Source organism: Lepus europaeus, chromosome 11 (assembly GCF_033115175.1).
Source record: "Lepus europaeus isolate LE1 chromosome 11, mLepTim1.pri, whole genome shotgun sequence".
NCBI lineage: Eukaryota > Metazoa > Chordata > Mammalia > Lagomorpha > Leporidae > Lepus > Lepus europaeus.
Window position 1 is genome coordinate 84748050 of NC_084837.1, and position 10346 is coordinate 84758395.

General features: G+C 51.9%; 1 pseudogene; it reads left to right on the forward strand.

Moving 5' to 3' along the window:
* Positions 1-2673: 2673 nt before the first annotated feature.
* Positions 2674-5270, forward strand: LOC133770590 (26S proteasome non-ATPase regulatory subunit 1-like; annotated as a pseudogene).
* Positions 5271-10346: the final 5076 nt, after the last annotated feature.

Here is a 10346-nt window from a genome sequence, read left to right on the forward strand (position 1 = left end):
GAGTCTTCAGTCCAGAGCACTCTCCGGGGCCCGGGTGATTTTACCATCCATGGCTCTGCGTTCTGAAGCCACCAGCTCCCCGTCACCCTCTCCTTTGCTCACTGCTCTGCCAACACCATGATCCATTTTCCCTATAAACACCCAACACTTACTTAAGACTCAGCCACGCAGGCACTGACATGCTCTTAGTTAGTGAGAAGAAGTTTCCAGAAATAGGCCCTTCTGGGCATCGTGGTGGAGAGATGCAGGGTCTTTAAAAAGTTCATAGAAACATATGTTATGAAAAAAATACACTTGGATTTCAAAAAATTTTAAACAGTTTTCAATTCCATTTTCCATGGACATTTAAAAATATCCTCATACCGATTTGCATTACAATCTCTGTACTTATGGACTTACAATTCTTTCTTTTAAAATATTTATTTAGGGGCCGGCACAGTGGCTCACTTGGTTAATCCTCCACCTGCGGCACCGGCATCCCATATGGGTGCCAGGTTCTAGTCCCGGTTGCTCCTCTTCCAGTCCAGCTCTCTGCTGTGGCCCGGGAAGGCAGTGGAGGATGGCCCAGGTGCTTGGGCCCCTGCACCCGCATGGGAGACCAGGAGGAAGCACCTGGCTCCTGGCTTCAGATCAGCACAGTGCTCCGGCCGTGGCAGCCATTTGGGGTGGGGGGTGAACCAATGGAAGGAAGACTTTTCTCTCTGTCTCTGTCTCTGTCTCTCTCTCTCACTGTCTAACTCTGCCTGTCTAATAAAAAAAAAGATTTATTTATTATTTATTTGAGAGGCAGAGTTAAAAATAGAGGGGGAGAGAGAGAGAGAGAGAGAGAGAGAGAGATCCATCTTCCATCCTCTGGTTCACTCCCCAAATGGCTGCAATGGCCAGGGCTGGGCCAGGCTGAAGCCAGGGGCCAGGAACTCCATCCTGGTCTCCCATGTGGATGCAGAGGTTCAGGGACTTGAACTACTTTCTGCTGCTGTCTCAGGCACATTAGCAGGGAGCTGGAGCAGAAGTGAAGCAGCTGGGACTCAAACCAGCATTCATGTAGGAAGCTGACATCTTTGTAAGAGAAGAAAGAAGGGGGCCAGCACTGTGGCATAGCAGGTAGAGCTGCTGCCTGCAGTGCCAGCATCCCGTATGGACACTGATTCGAGTCCCAGCTGCTCCACTTCTGATCCAGCTCTCTGCTATGGCCTGGGAAAGCAATAGAAGATGGCCCAAGTGCTTGGGCCTCTGCACCTGCATGGGAAAACCCGGAGGAAGCTCATGGGTCCTGGCTTCAGATTGGCACAGCTCTGACCATTGTTGTCATCTGGGGAGTGAACCAACAGATGAAAGACCTCTCTCTTTCTCTCTCTCTCTCTCTCTGCCTCTCCTTCTCTGTGTAACTCTTTCAAATAAATAAATACATCTTTAAAAAAAATAAGAAAGAAAAGGAAGGGACCCAAGCTGGCACCTTGGCACCTTGCTGTCTGACTGTGTAATGCTGTGGCCTTCTCGGGGTTCTGCAGTCTCCACCCGCAAGGAGACCCTCACCAGGGTACGGTTCCCTCAATCCAGAACCAGAAGCTAAACAGATCTTCATCCATTATAAATCACCCAGTCTGTGGCGTTCAGTTACAGCAACAGAAAATTGACTGAAGTAAGACAGTGGGGACACAGGTGGGAAGTTCTTATTCTGTCTCTTTGCCTCTTCTTCCCCTGCTTCCCTGCCTCTACCCCCTCTCCCGGTTCCCTTCTCTGAGGATGCACACCTGCCCCACCCCACCCACCTCCCACATGGGTCCAGACATGCTCCTGAGAGCATCGCTTCTGACTCTCAGATCACAAAGATGCATTTAAAGGGGGGTCTCCAAGGGGTGACTGGGTGCCAATCATACTTGACAAGGAAGGTGTGAGAGTACCAAGGTGTGGTGGGTGTGCGAGGCACCTGCACAGTTGGATGGTAGCTTTGTGCCTGGTATAGGAGGAGAGCCAGCCCTCACTGCCTAGTGCTCTCTGGGAAGTGACGAGAGACTCTTATCCTGTTTTTCATCCATGACCACAGTGGCCCCAGTGGCTCAGCTCCAGGGAAGCAGGGCCTGAAGTTGGTGCCAACCCAGCTGGGGAGCTCATTCATCCCCAGTGTGCACCCTTCTTTCCAGGGACCCAGAGAAAGAAGAACAATGCCTGCAGTCCCTCAGAGCTCTTCTTGGACACCCAGTCTGGCACCAGTCTTTTGGGGTCTACCTCTACCTACTGTACCTCAAGTCTTCAATGCTTGCCTGGGAAGAAGAAGATCTCTCCATCCAGCAGCAATTGGAGTACATTCTGCAGTCCATCTGGATGCACCAAGGGCCATGAGGGGATGTAGACAGGGACAGCTGCCCTAAGGCCCCAGAGCAGTGCCATCCAGCTGACCTGATGCCATCTGATCGTGGGAGTGGAAGCCGTTCTCAGTTGACTTCTTGCTTGGTCACCACTACTGAAATGCTCCATCACACCAGATCGCTGCAGTCTTAGGCTGAGAGTGCAACATGAAGAGGGACCCATACATGGACGTCCCATCACTGCCGAGCATTAGACTGGGGGCTTCTCCAGTGTCCCCAATGAAGTCACTCTTTCTCCTTCCCAGCTTCACTTCTTCATCTTCAGAATCAAAAGATACCATCGACTGAGACATGCACTCTTGGGATGTCGTGAGCGTGAGCCAGTGATAAATGACAGAAAATTGTCATTCTTTGAGTAGGGAGGTGAATAAACCACCGTTCCCCCGTGTCTGTTCCCAGTGTCTCCTTTCACTGAAGATCGGCTCATCATAGCAGGCAGCAGCATGTCTGCTCTGGCCATGTCTGCTGTGTGTGTGTCGTAGGTTGTGAACTTGGACTCGGCGTCCAGGATGCTTGGATTTTCGTCCCATCTCTCTGCTTCCTTGCTGGGTGACCTGGGCACCTTATATCAGTTCTCTGTGACTCACTGTCTTCACCTGCTAAATGACAACAATCATAACACTTGTGTCGTAGGATTGTTGTAAAGCGTAAATACGTTAATACAGATAATGGATGAGAATTGTGCCAAACGTAAGTGATCAATAACATTCTGCCATGACGATGAGTATTACACAGCTCTTGGTAATGAGCTCCCGGAGCTTGCTTAATACATTTGGCATCTAAGTTAAACATAGTTCCCAAACTTGTCTAGTGAATATTTTAAAAACTACTCAAGACACATTAAAAATAGACAAACCAACCTGAGCAGCACATGCAGAGAGCAGGAGGCCTGGCAGATGGCCCAGGCCTTGGGCTGACAGGTAGCATGGTGTGGCCATAATGTGGCCATGACCACCTCATCTGCGGGAACTGTTTTTCTTCTGGGAGAAGACGCGCCACAGCGTGAAGGACTTGTCCTAGAGACGTTGGCTGCAGAAACGTGAACACGATGCCATGCAGAATGCACAGGCTGAGTGAGACAAAGGCACCAGAGCCCAGGACCAGAGTTGGAAAGTGATTAAACTTTAAAGGACTGATTGATGTTTGTATATATTTGTTTATCTTAAAGGCAGCGTGACAGAGACAAACAGACAACACTTCCATCCACTGGTTCCCTCCCCAGTGCCTGCAACAGCCTGGACAAGGAGAGCCCAAAGCCAAGAACCAGGAACTCCATCCAGGTCTCCCATAAGGGTGGCAGGAAGCCAAATGCTCGGGCCATTTTCCTCTACCTCCCAGGATGCACTAGCAAGAAGCTGAATCAGAATTAGAGTCGCGGGATTTGAACCTTCACTCTGATATGGGTGTGGGCAATGCAAGTGGCAGCTTGACTCACAGCACCGCAACACCAACCCCAGGATTAAAATTGTAAGTGGCAAAATGGCTGTTGAGTTACGTCTGCAGTTCTTAAAGTGAAACAAACAGACCTCTTGATTCTGAAACAGCACAAAGGATGCAGTACAGGATTCTGTATCTCACACAGTAACTGTTGGAGAAAACTCTCTTATGCACTGGGAGACTCCCAGTGACCAGTTTCCCAGAGATAACCTGGAATGACTGGCCAGTCACCAAGTGGGGAAAATGTGCCACTACAACCATATTGGGTGTAATCCATAAGGGTCCTAAGAGGGAAGCATTGTTGTCCACGGCGACACACCTGCCCGAGGACACTTCTCCAGGACCAGCCTGTCAGGAAGGTAGAGGTCCTGGGCACCCAGTCTCACTGATGTCAGTCGTGGTGGTGATATGATTAACTGTATGCCTAAGCAGCCTAGGAATGCCAGCCGTGATATCATTTTGGCAATCTGGACTTCAGTTTGGCTGCCATGGGAACCGCATATATGTATAATTTGCTCAAAACAAACCTTTATCAGGATGATGGTGTGACAGGAGAAGCAGCTGACCTGGCCCTTGGTTTGGTTATGGTGGCCCCCAGGAATGCCCAGGTTGTTGAGCATACATACAGTCAGCAATGCACAAGAAACAACGTGAGAAGATTCTGCACGATCTCGCAGTTGGCGTCACATTAGTGAAGTCCAGGAGGATAGAAGAGACTGATGTTCTCTGTTGTGATAAGAACCCAATTCTTCGATGGTCTGGAATGTATCCTTGAACCATGGCTTATTGTGCTCAAAGCTGGTCACACATGCTGGCTGCTGCTGGAAGCGATCTCCGTGACCCTGCCAGGAGAGCAGCAGTAGAAGCACTTGGGTCCAGTCTATTCTGGACCCCTGAAGAGTGCTGGAGCATCGATCCTTTGTTGTCAGAGAGTTACCACCCTCGCGGGTGCTGTGCAGCTGCAGTGGCTCTGGGCACGTGTTGTGCTGGCACAGGAAACAGGAAGCTATCCATTTGCTAGAACCAATGACAAATGACCCCATGAACTATGTGAAGCAAAGGGCTCTTGTAGCTTTAGTTCTTATCAGAATCCTGCAGACTGAAACTGCTTGTCCAAAGGAGAATCAGTTCAGAGAACTGTATTCCAAAGTCACCAAATGATAAGCACAATGATATCATGACCGAGGTGGGTGCTGTTCTGGCCCCAGGCATAACAGACGCCAGTGGGCATGCTGTCCCAGTCTGTGTACAGTCCAAGACTGGGCACACTCATCTGCCCCATGTGATTGGAATCCTTTCTTTACCCAGTTCTGGTTTCCTATTTCACATTTCCTGTCACTGGTTTATGCCCCTACCTGTGTCATTGGCCTTAGAAAGGATTTAAGGATACTGAAATCAAACTGTAAACTATCCACATTTGTATCTCCTGCCCCTCTGGAAGTACCAAAAAAAAAAAAAAAATAGGGAAAGAAGGGCAGGTGTTTGGCACAGTGCTGCTTGGGACACCCACATTTCATATCTTGAGTTCAAGTCCAGCTCCACATCCCATCCCAGTTTCCTGCTCTGGGAGGCAGCACAGCAGATGACGGCACAAGTACCTGGTCCCTCTACCCACAAGGGAGGCCCACGTGGAGTTCAGGTTGCTGGCTTCAACCTGGCCCCGTCCTGGTTGTTGTAGACACTGGGGAATGAACCAGCAGATGGAAGCTCTCTCTCTTTCTACTCTGGCTTTCAAATAAGTAAAGTTAATTTTTTAAAAACGGAAAAGCTTCCCCTGCTGCATTACCTATTACTGCCAAGGCTAAAAAGAAAGGAATAGAAAAATAAAAATAGGGTGAAGGGAAAATGGAAGTGAACGAGACAGAGAAAAAGATGAAGAGAAAGAACCTGAGCCGAACCTCCAGTTATTGGACAAGCCAGCCCATAACAGCTGCCCAGCCTAAGGTTCTAACAGAGACCTGCACACAGCCCTTCCACTGGTCCACTGGAGGCAGCCTCACTCTGCAGGAGCTGGTGGCAGCACACTGCCCAAAGATGGAGGAAGAGGAAGAGGAGCCACAGCCCGCAGGACCAGTGAGTGTGTGATGGTCAAGGACCAGTGGACCTCATTTGCTAACTGAAGCAGATTGGCTGGGCTTCTTCTGGAGCTACCTGCTGCTATTCACAGTGAACATCATGGCCTCTGGGCAGACTGGAAGAACCATTGTTTCCAAGTCTTTGGTTGGAAAGAGGCTAGAAGACTAGTTAGTGTGCTCTTTCACGAAACATAGGTTTCAAATAAATATATTAAGTTTCAAAAATCTTAGAAGTTCCAGGTCCACGGCCTGCAGATTCTGCTGCGGTGGGTCTGGAGTGCAGCCTGGGCCTGTGCATTGAACGAACGCCCAGGCTCAGGGACCCACTGCTCTAACAGGACGTGGAGTCGAGTAGCACTGGAACCTGTCGCATGTAGGGCAGCCCCTTCCTCGCTCTCCATCAGTCTGCAGTGCGGGGCTGGGGAGGGGGTGTTGACTCTAGGAAAACGAATGCTGGCTCCTGCACCTGGTGAGGACAGGCTTCCTGGAAGAGCTGGGGAGAGTTGCAGGGCCAGGAGCTCACAGACAGGCAGGCGGGGAGCTGTTGCAGGATTTCAGAAGCAACGGTGGGAAGGGGGGATGGGTTAAGGGTCATGGTGGTCAGGCCCAGCGCTTCCCTGAGACCGGCACACACCGTTCTGGGCTGCACTGGCTGGACATGGATGGTCTCTGCAGGGACTGGCCTCCCTCTACCATGACTTGACTTTGGATGAAATCCAGAGGTCCCGTAGACTACGGCCTTCTGGGACATCTACTGAATCCTGTGCTCATTTATCCAAGTACATCGGAACATTGTCCAGGCATCAGGGACACAAAACTGAGTACAAGGGGCCATGGAAGAGCTGCCATCTGCAGAGAGGCCCAGAGGCGTGGTGTCCCACTGGCAGGACACGTGGGCAGACATCAGCAGCCCAAGGTGCGAAGTGTGCACTGGTGGCCTGCAAGAGAAGTGCGGCAGCCCCAAGGAGACGGTAACCTTCCTGGGGGAGCAGTGGAGGGGGCAGGAATTCAAGTCTTGGGCTTCTCAAAGGTGCTGTGCCAGGTCTTGAAAGATGACAAAGAGCGACATAATTGCCAGAGAAAGAAAAGGCATTGTAATCAGGAAAATGATCAGAGGAGAGACGCCAAGGTGTAAAGGCACACACAGGTGGCAGGAATGCACAGGGCTCAGCGTGAGGTAGGTCTGGATCCCTGGGTTCTGTGCCAGGAGTCTGGGCTTCCCCCAGTGGGGGTGGAAACCACCAAAGAACTGGAATGCTGGTTCCTTTGAAATAGGAGCAGAGCAGAAGAGGTCAGCATTAGGGGTGGAGAGCGAAATCGGTTTGCAGTGAGCTGAATGCGAGTCCCCAGTAGGACGTCCGCAGGGAGACATCCAGGGGGCTGCTGGCTGTGAACAACAGCGCGACACTCCGGACAGTAGCCCAGGCTGCATGTGGAGACTGGGCAGCCCTTACCGGGAAGGTGAGCGTTGATGCTGGGGGCCCCCAGGAAAGCCAGCAGAGATGAGGAAGACATAGGACCGCGTCCGTCACCAACGAGGTCCTTCCACTGGCTGATCCAGCCGCAGGAGGCCCCACTCTCTGTCATTCAGCCCATGAGCACATACTGCGGGGAGGGCCCCGGTGGCTCCTGGACAGGTCTCCATGGTGAGGCAAGTGAAACTTCCCTAACGAGTCTCTGAAGCTCAGGAACAAGCAGGGACCCACTGCTGCCCCCTACTTCTCCCCCTGTCCTGGCAGGGGTGCTGTTAGAGCCATCCTCCCTAGAGCACGCTGTGGGGGCAGGGTGCTCTGAAACCCCTCCTGGCCTTCCCCCCTTGAGGTGTCCCACCCACCCGCGGGGATGCTTCAGACTCCCTGGATGGAAGTGGGCAGGGCTGTGTGACAGGTCCTTCCTGAGGCCCCAGCTCTCTGCTCTGTACGCACTTCCCCAGCTTGCCACCTGTCACCTCGATTTAGATGACCGCCGCGTCTGCCAGGCGATCAAGCCTCGTGGCCTTGTCCAGTATTCCCAGCTGCCGCCCGGACTTTTACGGCCGAGAGAGGGTTTATCTTTGTTGTGAGCACCAGGGCTCTGGAGTCTGGCTGTCTGCGTTTGGAACCCCGTTCCACCTCTCACTGGCTGTGACCTTGAACTTTCTTTGCCTCAAGCGTTTTGTCTATAAACTGAGAATGTGAAAGTGCTGCCTTGTAGTGCTGTTGTGGGAAGACACTGAACTCATATACACAAAACTCTTACAGCAGTCACAGCACACTGTCCCCATCAGCCAATTATGGCCTCTCTTCAGAAATGCTCTCTTCAAACTCATAGTCCACAGCAGAGACTTGAGTTTATTTATTAGACATGCCCTTCGTTTTATTTAGTAGACAAGAAAATTAGGCCCAGAGTGGCACAGTGACTTGCACGAGGTCACACAGCAAACCAGAGACTCCTGAGCCAGGGTCCTTCTGTTCTTCCTGTGCCCCTCCCCTCAGCAGCCTGGCTACCCCACAGGCAGCTTCAGGCACCTGCACAGAGACCTTGATGAAGGGTTTCAATTTGGCACCAATAGCACCTGGGCTGCTTAGTGCAAATGTAGCTTCCTCGGCTCCTGCTGTTACATTCAGATTCAGCAAGCCCAGGCTGGGTACCGAATCAGTGTTTGGACAAGCACAGCCAGCCTTGTAGCCCCGCCACTCGGGTGCCTTCCATGTTGGCCCCGGTCTGCCCAGGGCCAGCCAGCCTCAGGGCCTCCGCTAGAGCAGCAGCCTGGCGCAGGGCCCAGGGAGGCACTGGCCAGCCGGCCAAGCTCTTCACAAACCCTTGTGCGTGTGCTGAGCCTGAGCGGCATTTCCGGAACTTTGTCACATTCTTTCCTGCTCTCGTACTGAAAAAGAACTCCGCAGACAAAGACACACCTGTATGCCCACAAAACCAGCGGGCGGTCCAGCGCCAGGATTGGCACTGCCCTGGCCATGGGTGCTGCGACAGGAGCCCCTCCAGAGCTCACGGGACTGTGGGTGACGCCACTCATTGCATCTGCTTCTCAGTGGGTGATGCCATCCAAGGTTCTTGCAGCTCCTCCCCCCTCATCCGTCCCAGGACTGGTGCGTTTGTCCCTGCCTCCCCGCAACCAGTGACTGTGTGGCTCTGTGTTGCTGTGTTGCTGTCCCTCCCTAAGCTGGGGCCTCAGACCTTCCAGACAGGGAGCTGTTTGAACAAAGAGCAAAGTCGGCAGAGCAGTCCGTGGAGACCTACAGGCCCTTCTGTCTGCTTTATCAACAGGCTCCACCCAAGAACAAGCAGCCCCGGGAAGAGAGAGCGCTTTCACTGGCACAGGCCGGGTCAGTGCAGCGTCGCCACCAAAAAGAGTGGACAGGAGTCCGCCAGCGAAGCGGGGAACTTCATCCTGGGGAGGTTAAGAACTCTGTTTCCTTCTCAGTGTCGGCCTTTCTCCTGCCCAGCACTTGGGCCTGGGCCAGTGTCCCTTCGTTTCCATTTCTGAGTCTCCGGGACACGGAGATACCAAGGTCTTCTGATGGGAGCTAAGAGACGCCGTGACAAGCATCCCTCAGGGATGCAGCACTGGCCCCTGGGTCGGCAGTGTGGAGGGCGGTAGGGAAGGCATAACCTGCAGAATCGCATGGGCTGGGTTCCAGTCCCAAGTCTGCTGGTCACTGACTTGAGGCCTTGGGTTACTTTAAACTCCCTGAACCTTGATTTTCTTGTATGTAAAATGGGGGTGCTGTCATCAAATCTAAAGGGCTATCATGCTGATCAAAGATATAATATCTAGCCTACTATGAAACAGTTATTTTCTTTTTATATATAAGATTGATTGATTGATTTGACAGGCAGAGTTACAGACAGAGAGAGAGATTCATCTTCTACCCCCCGGTTCACTCCCCAAATGGCTGCAAAGGCCAGAGCTGGGCTGATCTGAAGCCCAGCCAGGAGCCAGGAGCTTCTTCTGGGTCTCCCTCGTGGGTGCAGGGGCCTAAGGACTTGAACCATCTTCACTGCTTTCCCAGGCCATTAGCAGGGAGCTGGATCAGAAGAGGAGCAGCCGGGACATGAACAAACGCCCTTTTGGAAAGCTGGCTCCGCAGGTGGAGGCTTAATCTAGGACACCACAGCGCCAGCCCCCAAGCAGTTATTTCTTTATCTTCTTGATAACACAGAGATAGGAAGGGATTGTGCCATGAATCAACTGAGGAACAGAAAAGGGATCACTTTCAATGTAGGAGATGCGAAGCGTTATTTGACCAATCCAGGAAAAGACAATAAAGCAGGGAAAATGAAGGAAATACAAGGCATCTTGAGAAAAAAAAAAAAACAAAAAACAAAAAAACAAACAACAACAACAAAAAAAACAAAAAAACCCACCTCCCTAGAAGTCAGTCAGATACAGGGGATCAGAGACTACAGCAGGGGTGGACACTGGCACCACGGGTTCAGCTGCTGCTCGGGACGCCCACTGTGTGTG